Source organism: Macrobrachium nipponense, chromosome 5, assembly GCF_015104395.2.
Source record: "Macrobrachium nipponense isolate FS-2020 chromosome 5, ASM1510439v2, whole genome shotgun sequence".
Classification (NCBI taxonomy): domain Eukaryota; kingdom Metazoa; phylum Arthropoda; class Malacostraca; order Decapoda; family Palaemonidae; genus Macrobrachium; species Macrobrachium nipponense.
Window position 1 is genome coordinate 136,016,252 of NC_061107.1, and position 20,790 is coordinate 136,037,041.

Consider the following 20,790-nt stretch of genomic DNA (forward strand, 5'->3'; position numbering starts at 1 on the left):
GCCTCCAATCACTTGCGCGTACGTCCTGGTTGGTCCTAAGACCATACGTGGCACATGCGGCGTCGTGACGGGATCGTGAGCGGCGCAGGCCTCTCACGATCACTCATCCTAGTAACTCGCTCTTCCACCGTGGTACTCTTATTCCGCGGTGTACCTTTCCCGGTGGTGCCCGAGGAAGTTGAAGGTAGTGGAGAGACAGACCTGACGCTCCCCCCCCCGCTCGCTGGCAGTTTTTACCGCCAGCGTACGTGGTGGGGGGCTGCAGGCGATCCACCAACCCGCGGTGGGGATCGATCTGCAGGCCTGGCCGTGCCGCTCACCTGTGGCGAGCGGCTCGACTGAGTACGTCGGACCCCGGGTTCCCTCCCTGGCGTCAGACGAGCTGCTGCTGGTCATCGTATCCGCCCGGTCCCTGTGGGAGCGGCGGTCAGGTGACCTGCAGAGCTCACTTTCGCGGTGAGACCGGTGAGTGTCCTCGCGGCACGTCAAACCGCTGGTACCAGCCGAGGCTGGTACCGTCGGTCGAGGGGACCTGGGGGACCTCTTCCCAGCCTCAACCCGTGGCCGGTCACAGACCGTCACGTCACCCGAGAGGTACCGGCTGGTCGCTGCGAGAGCGGCCGCTGGCCTGGCGAGAGTCACCTGAGCGGCTCTCGACAGTCTTCTGCTCCGTGCCTCGGTCATGACGCTGAGCGAACTCAGGCGTCTTAACTTTGGCTGCACGGTCACCCGAAGGAGACCGTACACTCGGAACTTCTCGCGGACGAGAAACCGAGCCGGTACCTGGCTTAGCAGCAGAGCTGCCAAGACCAGGCGAGGGTGTACCAGCGGTAACCAGCACACCCTTGGTCCCCGTCTTCTTCTTCTTCTCAGAAGGGGAGACGGGCCCCGTTCCCGAAGGAACAGGAGGACCAGCAGAAGAACCCCCCGTCACAGCCGGAGTGTGACGAGCCCTTCGAGTTCCCGAAGGAGTCTTCTTAGGGGAAAACCCCGGGTTACCAGCTGGTCGCTGCGAGAGCGGCCGCTGGCCTGGCGAGAGTCACCTGAGCGGTTCTCGCCAGCCTTCTGCTCCGTGCCGTGGTCTTGGCGCCGAGCGAACTCTGGCGCCGAAACTTTGGCTGCCACGGTCTCCCGAGGGAGAGCGTTTTACACTCGGGATCTCCCGCGAACGAGAGACCGAGACCGGACCTGGCGTAGCGGCATCGCCGCTAGCACCAGGCGAGGAAGTACCAGAGCTAACCGATACTCCTCTGGTCCCCGCTATCTCTTCCTTACGGAAGGGGAGACGGGCTCCGCTCCCGAAGGAGCAGGAGGACCAGCAGAAGGACCCCCCGTCCCACCGAGGTGGGACGGGCCCTTAGAAGTTCCCGAAGGAGACTTCTTAGGGGGGAGAGGCAGCCTTCTTCTTCTTCGGCTTATGGGCCTTAGAAGTCGAAGGGGAAGAGGCAGCAGCAGACGAAGACGAAGATGACACCTTCCTCTTCTTCGTCAGCTCACGCAGGACAGTCGTCAGGTCCTCCATCCAGGCCGGAGTCGGGCCTATTGCCGAAGCAACACGGCCCGACCGCACCTGTCCGGAAGGACCTGGGACTGGGGAAAGACACACCATGGGCAGGACCAGCATGGACAGGCGCAGGAACCAGGAGCGACAGGAACAGCAACCAGCTCAGGAGCGGCAGGAACAGCGGCAGCAGTAAACACAGAAGGGACAGCCAAGCCAGTAGCGGGAACCACATCAGCGACAGGTACGGCAGGCCCAGCCATCGCCTCGTAGAATCATCATGGCAGCCAGCGGGAAGCTGGTACTGGCGGCCGGTCCAGGGCGAGCTGCTGGAACAGCGGAAGTCTGGGGCAGGCAACACGAAGAAAACACAGGCGGCGGCGGCATACCCCTCCTCGGTACGGCGGGCGACCGGCTAGAAGCGGCAGACGGCGTCACCGACACAGCATGGGAGGAGACAGAGGGGGAAGCAGGCATAAGGGCCGTGAAGGTACTTGTAGTGCGAGACGCCTCCAAGGTCACCGCCCCAGACCTCGCTAGACGCTGCAGCAGATCGTGGATGCTAGGCACGCCCTGCAGCCGCAGTGGCCCATACCTGTCCAAGGTCGTCTCCCACGGATGTAGCACCTGCGGTAGCACAGACAGATTAGTAAGAGGGGTTCCCTCACGCACGGGGGGGAGACATTGCCCCACCCCAGAACGGAAGGAAGACCCCAAATACAAAATACGAGGAAGCTGAGCGGGGGGGCAGGAAAGAAGACGAAGAATCGTATACCAAGGGAGTCGCGGAGAGCTTTCCGACGACTTCCTGGCAGACCTTCGCTTCCCCTACCCCCGCACAGCAGTGAAAAGTAATATGAAAATGAAACAGAAATACTTGCACTTGCGATTCACGTTCATAGAACTTAAAGGGGAAAGATCAATTCCCGGGTAAGAGCGGAAACTTGATCCATAATAATATGATGCCTATCATAATTATAAAATGAAAATGAACATACTGCACTTGCGATTTCACTTTCACAGCAATAAATCGTAAGGATTAATTCCCGGGTAAGAGCGGAAATTGATCCAAAATTAAATTTGATGCAATTAATAAATGAAAATGAAAAGAAAACTGCATTGCGAATCCACTTTCATTGCATTCTATTCATACAAAATAAGAGGCTCGTGCCGAGCGCAATCAAGCTCTCGGCAACGAACGCCACAGGGCAAAAAATATAATGAAAAAGAGTACTTACATCTTTCAATTACACACTTTCGCCCAAAATACATGACTCGGCGCGAGTGCGCCCGCCCTCGGCACCGAGACATAATTAAATTCAATTTCATGAAAAGAGCGGAAATCGCCGCCTCTACGGCGATAGCTCCATGTTGATTCATAATTAAGTAATGAAACAAAATGAAAACAGTGTACTTACAGTTTCATTTTCAAGATCAAACAAACCATTAGTAGAAAACACAATATAAACAAAGCATACGACGATGAAACGGGCAGAGCGCGATGACGAACACGTCCTTCACACCCGCGGCCGAAAGCAAAAGTGATTCTTCACCTCTCGGGCGCGCGGGCGCGCGCACGATCGGACAAGCAGTTAACTACCGTTCTCCCCTTGTTCGAAGCTTACGACCGTCCCAGCTGCCGCTAGTTACCTTCCTATTGTTAAAGGACCGAGGGTTTGTATTACGTATCGGAACAAATCAGCTCTTCCCAAAGCTTCCTTAATACTCTGAAAAGCTTCTTCATGAACTGCTGCCCAATGAAACTCCACATTCTTTTGGGTTAAATTATATAAAGGACATAAAATAGAGCTGAACTGAGGTACAAACCTATTGTAATAAGTACATAGCCCCAAAAATGACTTTAAAGATTGAACAGAGTGAGGGGTTGGAGCTTCCAAAATTGCCTCTATTTTCTTTGGGTCAGGTTTAATTCCATCACAACTTAAAATGTATCCTAAATAAGGTACTTCCCTAGAACCAATAATACATTTATCTTTATTCAATTTAACATTTCTCTGTTGCAAAATTGATAAAACCTTACATAAACTCTTGTCATGTTCCTCCTTGGTAGCTCCGACAATCAATATGTCATCTAAAAATACATGAACACCCTCAATATTTGCCAATAATTCAGAGATAAACCTCTGAAATATACCTGGTGCTGACGACAACCCAAAAGGCAATCTATGAAACTTATATAATCCCAAATGAGTATTCATAATCAAATATTGTTGAGAATTTTCACTCACAGATACCTGTAAATATGCATTTTTCAAATCCAATTTCGAAATATACTGACAAGAACCTACATTTGCCAAAATATCATCCAATCTCGGTAATGGGAAGGTATTAACACTGGTTTGGGTATTGAGATACTTAAAATCTACACAAATCCTTATTTCACCATTAGGCTTCATTACAGGAACAATAGGTATATGGCCCAATCTCCAGCATGCTCGACCTTGCTCACTATATTTTTACTTTCTAGTTCTTTCAAACTATTCTCAAATTTTACATTTATAATGATAAGGAACAGATCTAGCTTTAAAAATACTATTGGCACAGCATTTTCTTTTAACATTAATTGACATTCATAATTTGTAATGGGTGATCCTTCCACCACCTGATACTCATTGAACATTTTTACACAATCAAGCTTAGGCCTAGATGCACTACTTGGGGTAATAAGAGGACCTTTAAATTTATCATCACACACATTATCAATTTGTACCCACTGGTATTTCAATTTCTTCATCAAAGACCTGCCTGCTAAATTTAAATCATTATCTACAACAAAAAACTTTTGTCCCTGGACCATTTGGCCTTTAAAAGAAACGTCAAAATTTATTTCACCGTACACTTGCATTTCAGCTTTATCATATATTGCTAAGCGTTTCCTTGTTGGTAATGGGGTTAAATTCAATTTAATTAGCATCATGCCGTGAAATATGGATGCACCCACTGCCAGTGTCTAATTCTTAAACTCTAGGGGAAACCCATTTAACCTTAAAATTTCTCTATATGGTTCCTCATAATCATCGACAAAATCAATAGAATTCACATTAACATCAAAAAGTTTCAATAAATCATAAGAATCATGGAAACTTTCATTAACAGGAATATGCTTACTAGTAGACTCCTCTACATCATGCACTGTATTAACATTCCTAGATTATTTTCTAGCCTTTTTATTGGGACACACTGTACTCTAAACATTGGCCTTCCTTGCCACAGGAATAACATTTAGCATTCTTAAATCTACAATTATTAGCTAAATGGTTATCGCGCCCACAATGAATGCATTTACTTTGAACTTTACAATAATCACTTTTACCTCTCCCTTTAGAGTCTGCACTAGAATTGTAGGCCTAGGCCTAATTACCTTATGCCTAACCTTGTTAACAGTACCTGCAGGCCTATATCTATAAAAGAACTTGAAGTAGGACTACATTCAGTAACATAAGCAGTTTCTAAATTGGTAACCTTGGCAAGTAATTCACGAGAGGAGATTGATTTAAACTCAAAAGGATCAGCTAATAAAACCTTAAAATATACTTCATTATCAATACCAACCAATAATTGTTCCTTCAACCTTCGGTCAAAATCACTATTAAATTCACACTGTTGAGCTAACAATTTTAGTTCTGCATAATATTCCTTCACGGACTCACTACTTTTCTTCTTCCTCTGTAGGAAATCACACAATGCTCTATGATAACTTGGTTTTGTTATAAAATGCGACTTTAGTTGATTTACTAGGTCATCAAATGGAACTGCAGACGGCATTTGCGGTGCTGTTAACTTACAGGTCGTGGAAAATGTCTCTACTCCAACTGAAGAAAGCAACAAAGCCCTTTTTGCTGTCGCCTCTGTTACTTCATTTACTTCACAATTCATGGAAAATAGATCCAGCCAACAAGATAATTCCAACTTATCTGGGTTAAACTCGGGAATTGTCGGTCTCCTTGCTGCTGCCATCCTTCCTGACAGGGTATGGAACTTCGGTAGTCCCCAACAAATACAGCTGAATTCAGGCTACTCGAATACTGGAGTCTGGACGTTGGCCAGGCCTAAACTGGTATGCTAGGCTAGATACGCCGGGCTGTCTGTTGGTACACTAACTCTCCATTCAATTTGTGACATACCTCTTCGTACACTGGGTTCTTCCTCGTCGCCACTGTTGCATTCTCGTCCTTTAGTACTCAGGTCCTAAGAAGACAGGGTGGTCATTCACGTACTTTATTATGGTATATCAATTACAAGTAAGGAGACCCATGCTTATGCTGGCTTCCCAGTTCGTGGATGGCGGGAGATTCCAACAACAACTCCCAGAAGGTTCAACATAGTAGAATGAGAGAGTAGTGTTTCTCAATACATTACAGCCTTCGTCAGGAGAGCCCTCTCCCACTGCTCGACCTGGCAGGACACTCATAAGGAACTCGACCGCGCCTCCCAAGTACTCGTAAATAACGGGTATTCAAATAAATCAATAAGCAGAGAAGTCCGTACAGCCCTGGAGAAATGGTACGGTAGTGAGAGCCCGCAACCCCGTCCCCAGGATAATATCAAGCTGTATTATAAAGCCTTCATGAGTTCTCAGTACCGTGAAGAAGAGGACTCAGTTAAGAAAATCATTTCTGAAAATGTATCCCCGACCGACGACACCAAAAATATCGACCTAATTATCTACTACCAGAATCGGAGGACGCACGACCTTATTATGAAAAATAACCCTCTCCACAGGTACGAGACCCCTGAAGCAGACGCATGTGGTGTACCAATATACATGCCCAGTCCGCGGTTGTAGCGGCGCCTACGTTGGTATGACTACCATGCGCCTGTCGAAGAGACTCTCCTGCCACGCCCAAGAGGGGGCTATCAAGAATCACGCACGCACCAAACATCAAGAGTCCATCTCCCGGGATGTGATCATCCAAAACACGAAGATCATCGGGAAGGCCCCTGATGCCCGTCGGTTACACCTGCTGGAGGCGCTTCTCATCCAGCAAGTGAAACCTACTCTAAATACGACGCAGGAAGAATTTCTCCTCCCTACGAGTATGAGAAGACCTGCCACCAACAATGACACCACCGAGCACGACAACTCCACGGAAGACAACGCCCCCGAACGAGATACTCCTGCAGCCAACCATAATCAAGTTAGCCGTGACGTCCCGCAGCGTAGCGAAACGCCCATCGACGTAACCGCGCCGCTAAGGAGGTCTAGGCGGCTGCAGGACTTACAGCATCGCAACCATCAACGCGTGGAAAGTGGCTTGAGACCCGGTTCAAGCCACCAATGAAAACGAAGACCTACCACCCGACCAGACCAATAGTATATCAGCATGGGGCAGACCCCCTGCTGTCAACTCCAATATAAACGAGGACGGACACCGCTTCAAGATCAGCCGGCCCTCAGCTTCCAGCCCGAGGATGTCTGGCAGCTCCAGACGAAAGCTCGCTTGCTTCAAGAAAGAGAGAGAGAGAGAGAGAGAGAGACATATATATATATCGTTAATGACTTTGATAACTATGGTATCATAGTTTATCTGTAAAATTCAAATATATACACCAATTTAGACTCTGTATTTGATCATGACCTCTATAGGCGCTCTACTAGCCTGTCTAAGTAGCACGGAAAAAGCCGCTATTCGGAAAATAGAGAAGAATCTCTACAAGTGTAATGCTGCTGAAGTAGCCATTACTTTTAATAAAGTATGCTTGAAAGAGGGTCTGCTTCCTAAATGATAATAATAATAATAATAATAATAATAATAATAATAATAATAATAATAATAATAATAAGAAGAAGAAGAAGAAGAAGAAGAAGAAGAAGAAGAAGAAGAAAAAGGATATGGGATATGCCAGTGGAAATTGTACCCATAATCATAGGAACACTAGGTACGATCCTAAGATCTCTGAAAAGGAATCTGGAAAAACTAGAGGCTGAAGTAGCTCCAGGCATGTAGAAGAGTGTGATCCTAGAAACGGCGCACATAGTAAGAAAAGTGATGGACTCCTAAGGAGGCAGGATGCAACCCGGAACCCCACACTATAAATACCACCCAGTCGAATGGGAGGACTGTGATAGACAAAAAAAATAAATTAATAATAATAATAATAATAATAATAATAATAATAATAATTTCTATCACAATCATCCAATTCGACTAAGTGGTTTTTATGGTGTGGGGTTCCAGGTTGCATCACTTTTCTTATTATGTGTGCTGTTTCAAGGAGCACGCTCTTCTGCAAGAGTCTTCGAGCTACTTCGGCATCTAGTTTTTCCATGTTCCTTTTCTGGAATCTTGATCTCGCCCCTAATGTTCCTATGATTATGGGTACAACTTCCACTGGCATATCCCATATCCTTCTTATTTCTATTTTCAGGTCTTGATACTTATCAATTTTTTTCTCTTCATTTCTCATCTACCCTGGTGTCCCATGGTATTGCAACATCAATGAGTGACATTTTCTTCTTGATTTTGTCAATCAACATCGCGTCTGGTCTAATGGCACGTACCACTCTATCTGTTCTGATACCATAGTCCCAAGTATTTTCGCCTGATCCTTTTCTATCCGCCCCTCTGGTTGGTTCTTGCACAGGATCCAGTGGGGGGCTTTTGCTACTGAGTAAAGCCTCCTTTTGTATTGGTTCTGTGCAAGTGCCGGACATTCGCTTGCTATGTGGTTTATGGTCTCATTTTCAATATTGCACTTCCTGCATATGGGTGAGATGTTATTACCATCTATTGTTCTTTGGATATATCTGGTTCTAGGGCCTGATCTTGTGCCACTGCTAGCATTCCTTCCGTTTACTTTTTGAGTTCTCCTCTTTGTATCCATTGCCATGTTTCATCGCTAGCCAGTTCTTTGGTCTGTCTCACGTGCTGTCCGTGCATTGGTTCGTTGTGCCATTCCTCCGTTCTTTTTGTCACTCTCCTATCTCTATAATTCAGGGTCTTCGTCTACTTTTATCGGTCCTTCTTCCAATACATTTCTTCGCCGTCTTCGCTGGTTTTCAGATATTGCCGTAATGCTCTGCTCTCGATGTTGACGCAGTCCTCTATGCTTAGTACTTAGTAGCCTTCTTCCCTCCTTCCTTTCGTGTTATGTATAGTCCGTCTGTTTTTGCTCTTAGGTGTAATACTTTGTGTACTGTCATGTGTTTCCTAATTTTCTGGTCTGTGATGCCGAATTCAGCCTTCGTCCCCTCCACTACTCCTACGCTGTATCTGATTACTGGCACTGCCCATGTCTTTATGGCTTTCATCATATTTCCGGTGTTGAGTTTTGACTTGAGTGTCGCCTCAAGTCTTTCAATATATTCTTTCCAGAACGTGTCCTTCATCTCTTTGTCTTTTATATCCTCTCTTTCTATTATTCCCAGGTATTTGTATCCTGTCTCATCAATGTATTTGATGCTCTTCCCATCTGGTAACTATATCCCTTCAGTCCCTGTCACTTTGCCTTTTTTTATGTTGACCAAGGCATATTTTCTATTCCAAATTCATACTAATGTCCCCATATACAATCCTTACAGTCTGGATTAGGGTATCCATTTCCTTGATGCGCTTACCATACAGCTTGATGTCGCCCATGAACTGCAGATGGTTAATTCGGTTGCCTCCCTTCTTGAGTTGTTATCCAGCATCCATCTTTTGCAGTACTTTTGTCGGGAATCATGGCTACTACGCATTGTATTTCTCAGGGAGCTAATGGTGTTTTCCTCTGCCCCATTCTATTAGCCACGTGCGTGGTATCAAATCGAAGGCTTTCTTATAGTCAATCCACACCATGCTTACGTTGGTTCTCCATCTTTTATTATTATTATTATTATTATTATTATTATTATTATTATTATTATTATTATTACATACTTGCAAAAATGTGATCTTAAAATGGGACTGTCACAAATGCAAAAAGGGTCCGGGCGTTTATCGCACAGCTCAAATAGACAGACAATCGCAATTGGCTCAGCTCGATACTCATCTATTAATTTCCTGAGTTAGAACACCCGGCGATATTCCACACGATTTTTTCTCCGCTTCTCTCTCTCTCTCTCTCTCTCTTCTCTCTCCTTTAATTCCTCCTCCATCGGTGCTTACTGGCATCGCAGACACCACAGCCTATTCCTCCGGAGGTAAACACGGGGAAGAAGATGAAAGGGAAAGGGAGGAGGAGGAGGAGGAGGAGGAGGAGGACGAGTCACAGACTAAAAGGCAGAACATGAAAAGAAATGGCTCTGCCGAGAGTGACAAGAGACGGGAAGAAAATGGAACCCCCGCGCCGTCATGTTTACCTTCTCCTTCGCCTGTTTGAGTTCGTATATGATCGCTCATGCCAAATTGCGATACGGCTTAGACAGGTGTGTCGGCATGGAAAGCACCGAATAGGCGGGGGTATTCCTCGTCATTCTCTATAAATGCGATGGAAAGTCGATCGAAGAACGCGTTCAGAAGTGTATTTTCGATCGTGAAAATCGCTGTCAAAATAACTCAAATCCATGACCTTCATTCCTGATAGCCCAGCTTAGAAAAGAATGGAATCATTTCACTGTGCACTAATATCTCCTGAAAGAAGCAAGTCCCTTTGAAACTTCAGCAAAGAAAGAAATAAAAATACTAGTGCAATATGTTCCAAGGTCAGCTTGATTCATGCATGCAGAAACCCAATTAGTAGCACCAAGCACCTTTTCTTGCGCTCGTGAATCACGCCATTTGCCTCTCCCTTCCTGCCTTACACGTCGAAACCTTACTGACCTCTTTCCTGGTGTTTTCCTTTTGTGATGAAAACATTTCCAGCTGAGGCTTTTCTCCCATCTTTCCTGTGATGACCCTTCATGTGTCACCCACCTTGTCAGGCCTTCAGTATCCTTCAGAATCACTTCCCGAGGAACCAGCCACGACCCTGAAACTCTCAGATGATGCCACTGAACTTTCAGGGTTGCCAGACGCACGTTCATGGCTAAATTTAACCTTAAATAAACTAAAAAACTACTGAGGCTAGGAGCTGCTAATTGGTATGTTTGATGATTGGTGGGTGGATGATCAATATGCCAATTTACAGCCCTCTAGCCTCAGTAATTTTTAAGGTCTGAGGATGGACAGATAAATCCATCTAAATAGTTTTCTTTTACAGACCACTAAAAATAGCAAACGTTAGCTTGCTAGCACTTGTACAAACTACCTCTTTTGATTATTGAACCGTTTTATTCTGCTCCAGCAGCTTCATAAAACCTATTTGATTTTAATAAAAGTGAATGTGTTTCAGTCACGCACTCTCCTGTTACATTCTCCATGAGATCATTTGCAAAATTACCCGCCATTTAAAAACTGGTCTTTGTTCTTTCGCTTCTGATTACTTACCTCGTTAATCTTCACAACACATTCTCTTTCACCATGAAAGCCTCCTCACATGTTCATCACAAAATAAAGATAAAACGAGAGTTCAAATTAACCCTATGAAAGTGTGACATTGACATGCGCAGTCTCTCTCTCTCTCTCTCTCTCTCTCTCTCTCTCTCATATCTAATCTACAGTATAGTCTCTATTTCTTTCTTAACTTTTCCCATCACTTGCATGGAAACAAGCAGCGGTCTTGATAAAAGCTTACAATTTCGCCCCCCACTTTCTTTTATTTTAATTCAGTTATGCACGTAATTACATTTCTAAACAGACACATAATGCTTTTCTGTTAGTTGGATACTTACACATGTAATATTCTCTCATCTTTAACAATTGCCTGTCGTACTTTTAATGAGCCTTTTGTAAAATAATCAGGCGGGTGTTCACATTCTCATTAAGTCGTAAACTTACCTAGAATCAGCGGAAACTAAGCGAAAACTTTTCCCGTTATTCACGAACTTTGTAGCCGTTGAAAATAAATATTCAGTCAAATGTACGTTTATCTGATCTTAGAAAACATACTGCACGACTTATGATAATTTTTATTATCACCTGAAAGTATAACGATGCTTTAAAAAAATGCATATACATTCGTAAGTATATGTAATACATGATAAAATGAAAATGACACCCTAGTTATGAACCTTTTCATGTTATGAATCCTGACAGGTTTCGCCTGTTGTCTTTTAAAACATCTTCAAAATGAAAACTTCAAGAAAGGCTATTAAAAAACTAAAGACAATAAATCCACCGATTCATTTTTCTCTATGGGACGTCTGCATATTATACATCACGTGTGGTGGCGATTGCAAGCATATACTTTTGTCAGCATACCAGCATAATCCATCATATTCTGCCACAAAATAATAAAGGCCTTAAATCCATAAACCCATTAGTACAATACTTATTGTCATTCATTCAGGTAGTTCGATCAGCATGTCAAAATTAGACCAGAAAATCGAAAAACTTTTGAATGGTAACACTGGCGCTGAAGGGACATTCAACCGCGTTATGAAATGTGATGATTGAATTCCCTAGACATTTGCAAGTCTTCTATCGTACCAATTGGCCTGGATCCTCAACTCATTTTCGGGTGGCGTGTTGAGAGGTTAAGGGAGAATATCTGTTATTTTGAAGAAACTGTTATTTAGCACAGGAAAACATGGCAGGGAACCTGAAGATATCTGTTACGTAACTGACTGCTTCAGTTTCATATACTCCCATTAGGATATTCTCACGAAGTTTGCTATGTAACTTAATGGCATTTCAGATTGGTTGAGTTTGTAAAATAAACATGTTTCATAGTCATTGCGAATTTCCTCACTGTCGAAGATTTTCGTAAAGATCGAAGAACGCTTCAGTGAGAGGCTGTACAAACGGCTGACAGAAGTTCTCCTGAGGAAAGAAGTAGTAGTCTCACGTAGAATAAGCTACTGATATAATTAATTAAGTGTGAATAAAGGAACTGACTGATTTATAATGTTTGCCGACAAAATGAATAGTATACATAGCTGAAAAGTCGTGATGAAGTATAAATTCTTGAATCACACACCGATATCGACAATGTTATATGTAATCGCAACACATGTACACCAACACAAACACACACATCTCACACACACACACAACATATCAACAGACTACTAGAGATTTTGCTGGTTTATCGCTAGCTTTATGCTCGATACGCATAATTCCACGAAATTCTTTTGCTTGCAAAAACATGAATATTCAGAGAAGCCAGACTCATTCTCCAGTGAACTCCAGCAAAACTGCATCCGAAATGCAATAACTCATATTTTGCATTTGCTTAAAAAATATGTCGAACCAGCATGCATAAAACCGAGCTTTGTATATAAATGAAAGGAAAATCAGTGTTGACCCTGAATTTTCATGCTCTGCTGACAATGGCCACGCCCACTTAAAGTGGGGAGTCTTCATATAAGCTACAACATAAAGATCTCTCTCTCTCTCTCTCTCTCTCTCTCTCTCTCTCTCAGTAACTAGAATTTGAAGAAGAAAATGCTATCTGCCCTCTCATTTAAATCATAATTCAATTCATTTAACCACAAAGTAATCTTCTGAGAGAGAGAGAGAGAGAGAGAGAGAGAGAGAGAGAGAGAGAGAGAGCAAAGTGACATTATCGTGCTATCGATCAGTAGGATGAAAGAAAAAAGAAATGGCTCTCTCTCTCTCTCTCTCTCTCTCTCTCTCTCTCTCTAAGACATCCAACGTCATTTTCTGCAAAAATCCATCAAAATCAACCTCAGTTTGCGCCAACGTAATTATTACCCAGCCATTTCTCATTCTTCTACTGCGGCTCTCTCTCTCTCTCTCTCTCTCTCTCTCTCTCTCTCTCTCTCTCTCTCTCTCTATTTCGCTACCGTGTCTTATTCATGGCCAATGCGTCTTGCGGCAGTACTTTATTTCCATCTTTCTATTGATTGATCTGTCATCCTATATAGAGGACGTTACGTCTCCCTTCCTCCCGCCCTCTCTGTAGTGTTCGCCCTAACCTTAGGCTCCAGTTGTGCCTAAAGGCAGCGGATAAAAAGCGAGGCCTTTTAAATGTTGTCATCTATCATTGTGTAGGGGAAAGTCTGCATTTTTTATGCAGGTAGTTGTTTAAGCGCTCTTTTCTACCTCGGTGTATCCGCGCTTTTACGGCCACGTTTATTTACTTTCCTGCCGGCCGGTGAAACCGTCTAGTGTAAAGAATTGGTTTAGTCTCTCTCTCCCACTCTCTCTCTCTCTCTCTCTCTCTCTCTCTCTCTCTCTCTCTCTCTCTCTCTCTCTCTGCAGCATTTTGTCTTGTTTATAAACCTGCCCGCCCACTCAAAGAGAAAATTAGAATTTCTCACAGGTTTTTAGGAAAACGGTTGTACTTAAAAAAAAAAAATTCATTATGGCTGTGTATCGTGCACGACCTTAAACGGGCGTCGTTTGTTGATATAATTAGGGGGAAAGTTGGCTGCATTGTATTGAATACATAAAGCATTCTTAGACTTTCCAACGGCTCAGGTCGAATATACAGTAGTTTACAGAGTAATCAAAGAGCAAATTTATATCCGTAAAAATATTCTCATGCGTGTGTGAAAATAATTGATTGACACAAATTATTTATGCTTGGAATTCCTTTTAAACGATCTGCTAATCGCAAATTCCAAACCTGATTAAAAACCTCCCAATATGGTAAGCGGACTGACTTAGCTTTCTTCTTTTCACTAGCTTTTCCTGATTACAGTAATTGGGGAAAGAACAGTTTTCTATCCTACTCTTCATATAGTTTATTTGAAAGGTTACATGTCAACATTTTTGGCTTCTAATTAAAATCCGAGACATCCCCTTTACTTTGTTTAATTTTATTTCGCTAAACATTTTTCCCCTCTTTTGCTATAATTCAGATACTGTCATTATAATTACTCACAGATACTATAGTAGATTCACATCAACCGTGCATTTGATGTCTAGGCCAGTCCCTTACGACGCTCCTGATTAGCTGTTGATAAGCCCATCACAGGGCTGAAAACTCTCAGTCTCTCGAGAGAGTTCACATGGGCAGAATGTATGTTCCACCTCTCCTGAGGGATACTTTTAAAAGAGTATCCCTCAGGAGAGGTGGAACATACATCCTACCCATGTGAACTCTCTCGAGAGACTGAGTTTCCAACCCTGTGACTGGTTTATCAACAGCCTATCAGGAGGCGCCGTAAGGGACTGGCCTAGACATCAAATGCACGGTTGATGTGAATCTACTATAGCATCTATACTTAATACCGGAGAGCTGAAGCGTCCCAGTTCTCATGTATTCAAATAAAAAATGGTAATAAAGATGATTCTTTTAACTTTAAGTAAGGAATTCTGACCAAATGTTGAGCCCAGTTTTCAAATTCACGGCCAAAACTTCTTTGGGTCGTACACTGTTACACGTATTTTTCTTGATATTTTTTCATCCCTTGTTGGAGTCATAATCACTTTAATGTTTCTCATTTCCATCGTGGCCTCACGACGTGATAACGTTAAATGAAACTGACCAAAGGAATTATGCTCTTTGCTGTAACCTTTTATAGTTTCATTCATGTTAGCGTCTACAAAATTCATCTTCATTTTTTTCCCTTCCTGTGCTTCCGTGAATGTTAAAATTCACGTTCATGAAATTTTAGTTAGCGTGGAAGAATTGGTGGAAAAATTTATCAATTGAAATACTACACTAAAATTAAAAGCTCCGATAGAAATATTAGAGATATTTGAAAACTGTGTTCACTCTTTGTTCATGTTACTTGTTTTAAATTTTCCCAAAAATTACCTTTCGATATTCGTTCTGAAAACAAATTTTTCTTTTGCATATTAAAATTTTTCTTTTATAGTCTGAGAAAATGACGGAATTAACATTAACCAGCTCACGGAAAATTTATTGGTGCTAAAAACTACGAACTGAAATATTCCTGTACACGGGAGTATATCCGTATGAATTTTCTATAAATGTGTGAGTTTATATATATATATACTATAATTATATATATTATATATTATATATCATATATTAATATATAATATATATATAATATATATAATATATATGTATGTATATATATATACATACATAATATACATATATATATATATATATAATTAGTATTATATATGTATGTATATATATATCAAAACATATATACATATATATTATATAATATATATATGTATATATATATGGAGAAAGTTATATACTGTGTACTTATGGAATGTATCATGCGTGCACTTACAAGCACTTAGAGATCGAAGCCGCCGTGCAAAATGGATTGCAACATTGATTGTGCAGTTATGGATTAATTGGTGTCGTGAGTGTCCTTTTATAGCTTTGCATTAAAACACTGACAAAAAAGCTATAGAGGTACTAAACAAAATTGTTGTGCTTTAGATAAAAATGAGCATTTAGACTGAAGAATTTAAGAATTATTATAAAAATCTACGTTTCTGTACATAAATACATAATTGCATTAACTTGTGGGTGTATATAATATACATATGTAAATTAATATATACATAAAGGGAAATTGGAAACAACCCGAGCTTTCGTCTAAATTTTAGACGAAAGCTTTGTATCTCCGAATTTTCCTTTAACCCTTCCTGCGAGCGATTGTATATCCATTGTGGTATGGAAGTATGCACGTGTACACACACACACACACACATATATATATATATAATTATATATAATATCTATATATATATAATATATATTTATATATATCTATATATATATATATATTACAAATGAACATGATATATGTAGTATATATATCAAGCGTATTGGTCACCTTCTCCATATCCGTATAGAATAAAAGTGAACCTTCTATGCAGATACTACATCCCTTCGATTCAAACCATTCACCCAATCTATTGAATCAACTCCTTCTTAGTCTTCCTCTTCGTTCACCTCAAAAATGACAAATTTCAGCAATCCAAGAGCATTCATTCTCTCCTACGGACCAAACCACCTACTAGACGCACTCTCATCCATCCTTGCACACATATTACCAACTTTTATGGGAATATCTTCGTAGCTATTCATTATCACCCTTCACTTCCATCCCTTCTCAGTCCATGCATTTTAAGAAAGCATTCTATTTCGACACTTACCTGTATTCTCTCTTCTTCGGCAGCACTTATATATATTAAGCATATATGCACATACGTACATATATATGTATGTAGTATGTATGTATGTATATATATATATATATATATATATATATATATATATATATATATATACATATATGTGTGTGTGTGTGTGTGTGTGTGTTTGCGTGTGCGTGATTATATATATATATACATATATATATATATCTATATATATCTCTATATATATCCCCATATATATTATGTGTGTGTGTTTGTGTGTGTGTGTGCATAAATGGAAAAAGTGTATATATTGCAAAATGCAACATGTAAACTTATATACAGCATAACGTAACAAACTTAATTATCAGTTCTCTCGATCGGCTATTGCCCAGAAGTTTGCAACTTTCGCAAACTCGGATCCTGATATTGGATCCCTGAGCCTTTTAATCAAGAATTCCCTGAAAAGACGGCTACTGCATCACGTTACAAGTCGGTAATGGTTTGTTCTTTTGCAACCCTCCAACAGGTCGCGTTTTCCTCTTAGCTGAATAATACAGATTTAACTTGGGTTCAGTAAGATGAATTGATATTTAATAAAAGCCGAATGTAAAATGTTATATGCGTACCTTTATTTGATTTTCACTTTAACGCCATTGTTAAAACGATACTTCATGACGTAGTTACCCTGATTTTGTGAAAGAAATATATATTAGTATTCAAATTTTGAATATTTCTTTTTTTCATTTTAATGAAAATTAGAGTTATTTAGTGCTACAGTGTGAGCCATCAGCAATTACTTGAAACGATCTTTAAATTACACTTTACCTCATTTTTCATTCCATATAACAACTCGATGATAAAAAGAGATTCTGATTTTTCCTGCGGTGTGAATGCATTCTTTTACGCAATTTTCCTTTATCTCGACATCCTCTTTTTGTTCTTCACGTATCCCTTTACAGTTTCACAGAGCTCTTTATTCTGAAAGCTTCGAGCAGCACAGAATGTGATGACCTGGGTACGGCGCTAAATCTCTCGGAGCTGTTCGCTGCCGAAAATATTGGTTTGCAAGAGAAAATTTAGCTGCAGCCGATGTTCTCACTCGATAGCGGGATATCCTTAACAGCCTGGACAAAGTGCTCTCTCTCTCTCTCTCTCTCTCTCTCTCTCTCTCTCTACCTGTCAGGGTCACGAATAAAATACGCAGACACGCTCAGTGGTCATATCGAACCCTACAAGACGAGCAATTTCTCCAAACCTCCTGTTCCTCAGAGGAATTAAACCCTCAGAATTAACTTTTTTTAACCATACTATCAATAACCATGCTTAATTACATCTATCTGGTCCTAACTTTTATGATTTTCTTCACTTGATAAATCTAGCCTGCACTGTCTTCGTAACCACCACTGCTAGGATCTGATTAACAGCGTCTTGGACCATTTTAGAATTTTCAAATTAAAAAAGAAAGTCTATTATCGACCTAAAAGCAGCAGCATCTTCCTCCGCCGTTCTCTTTTCCTTTGTTCACACCTCAAGGTAATGTGGCCTAATCTGCTAACATGATGGAAACTTATGCAAATGGTAGATAATAATCCTTTAAGCTAACTAATGACTTTCGTAAAGAATCGTAATCACCTCTTCTGTCCGACGTAAATGAGGGTCAACTGCCTCCTCTCACACCATCTGGGGTCGTTTGTTTGAGGAAATGAAGCGGCCGCCGGCTGAGGAAGGAGAGAGACAGAGAGATTTATAGACAGACAGACAGACAGACAGACAAGAAAAAAACAAAGGACCAGGACAGGCCCGGTCCCCCCCAGGCAGAAGACAGACAGACAGGACAGGACAGACAGACAGGCGTCAGGCAGATATCGTGCCTTTGTCCTTTCGTTTGGGGAGGAAAAATCCTTTCTCCTTAATATGTCGATGGCTTTATTCATAATATTCCGTAAATATTGTTCATATGCAAATGTAAGCTATATTTGCGTGCATATATTCTTATTGTTTACACTCTACCAGGAAACTAAACATGCAGTGCATAGTGTAACTGGGGGAGAGGGTAAAGACGTTGAATCCACCTCATAACCGTGACATTCATCCTGATGGAGAGACAATTTTAGCTCTGTACATAAAATCTGCTTCCGTGTATTCATCATAAAGGACTCGTAAAAGCACAAGTCCGAAGAGGGACGAACGGAGCCCTTAACGATGCATGAAAAAGATGATAAAATATTGGGTTATGATCTGGGGAGCCAAAGAGACATTGCAACAGATGTACCAAGATACTGTGAAGTAATGGTGGGTCTCACAGAAAAAGGTCATATAACACAATCGGGGATTTTTACGAAACAACAGACAGAGGCAGAGTGAAAGGCGTCCGAAGATACTCACCTATTACTTGTCTGGTTGCATTTCAGAAAAGTTAAACACATGTAGAAAGTTGGCAAGAATACTTTGTGTCCAAAATTATTCGTAAGATAAACGTATAGTAGTGAGTAACAATATTGAAATGCTGATTCATTTCTGACTGGGCAGGTATATAAAAATTGTATAAAACAGTGCGGCAATCTAAACAGTAAATAAAATTACCTACAGAAGTATGTAAGTAGAAATTAGTTGTTATTTACATTGAATCACCTCTTGAATATTTATGAAGAGTCACACAGGACAAACAAATGTTGGCAAATTAATCATCTCTGAGGGAAACAATATCCTGAAGACAATAATATATAAAAAAAAGTCCATAAATTCCGTGTGGAATTTTAGTGCATTCTAAAGGACAGAAAACTATTGATGTGGCTTTGTCTGTCCGGCTGCGCTGTTTCTGCCCCCCCTTATATCTTGAAAAGCTACTGCGGCTAGAGGGCTGCAAATTGGTATGTTGATTATCCAGCCTCCAATCATCACACATAACAAATTGCAGCCCTCTAGCCTCAGTAGGCTTTTATTTTATTTAAGGTAAAGTGAGCCATGATCGTGCGTCTGGTACCGCTACAAGTGCCAACAACACAAGCCACCACAAGGCCGTCGCTAAAGGATTCATGGACCGCGGCTGAGTTTCATGTACCGTCGCTGAGAGTTTCACAAAGCATTATACACTGTACTACAGAAAACTCGATTGTTTCTTCGAAGCAGTTTCACTTTTTAATGTTACGAAGAGTATAAAAAAAATAATAATAATGACATTACGGCTAATGGAATAAATAATTTTGAGTAATTGAATGAGTGGCTCATTTTATGTAATGTGTATAATGAGCAAATAAGATAGTGTGACATTACAAGGCGTAAATTGATACTTTTCGTACTCCACGAACTATATCTTATCAGAAAGTGAGTTTGAAACGGAAAACGTTTGGTTCGCAAAGGGCTAAATTTCCAGAGACGAATACTCTAATCAATTCCTATCATGTTCATAAGCGAGAAGATTACCACTCCATAAATAAATAGGCAGGATAGCAATTAGCCATTTGTCTGCTTTCAAAATCCTCCCTTTTAAAGGACAAAGAGATTGTCAGAGGGAAAAGGAAAATCTTCAAGTTTGGTAAAGCCTTATTTGATCTGAATCAAAGGTAATGGAATTCTCTTACATCTAAGTCGATAAAAGTTTTAAGATTTAATTCCGAGTAGGTTGGGGAAAGAATGGAATACATGAGATCATTTCAAACGGAAAAATACCCTGAATAACGTTGGAAAAGTTGGAGGTTAGTCATAAAAATTTCAGTACTGAGAAACCTTCAAGGTCGACAAAAAACGGGACTGACGAAAAATGGAAAAAGATTGAATATCGAGGGAGATCTAATTCGAAACGAATAGTAATAATCTTCCGCAATACTGGATAACTCATTATATCACAAAAAAAAAAAACACAAAAAATTGTACCCAGTGTAAATTGACGCAATCGTAAATTGGTTAATCGGTATTTTCGTTGATTTACTTCTTTTCCGGCACTACATACGACTCAGCCATTTCTTTTCATCCTCCATTCGTGCCAGCATCCACTACATACGACTCAGCCATTTCTTTTCATCCTCCATTCGTGCCAGCATCCACTACATACGACTCAGCCATTTCTTGTCATCCTCCATTCGTGCCAGCATCCACCATTCAATCTGCTTGGCTCTAATACCTCGCTACTGCTAAAATGCAGTTTCTCTTGTTTTCACTTGCAGGCTCTCCCAAAGTCGTCACCGGCCACTTGTACATCCTCGTCAGTGTCATCAGTTCACCAATTAACAAATTATCTAAAAACACAGACCACTATGCATG

The 20,790-nt window shown here is 41.3% G+C and overlaps 1 protein-coding gene and 1 non-coding gene across 5 annotated transcripts in view; one reads left to right on the top strand and one right to left on the bottom strand.

Moving 5' to 3' along the window:
* The window catches only part of LOC135215656 (protein artichoke-like), a 389,065-nt gene that overhangs the window by 151,356 nt on the left and 216,919 nt on the right, over window positions 1-20,790 (bottom strand). The gene's annotated exons all lie outside the window — the stretch shown is intronic.
* On the top strand, window positions 19,238-19,335 carry LOC135215975 (small nucleolar RNA R41). Its single transcript, XR_010314777.1, has one exon. It is a non-coding gene; the product is annotated as a small nucleolar RNA R41 (small nucleolar RNA).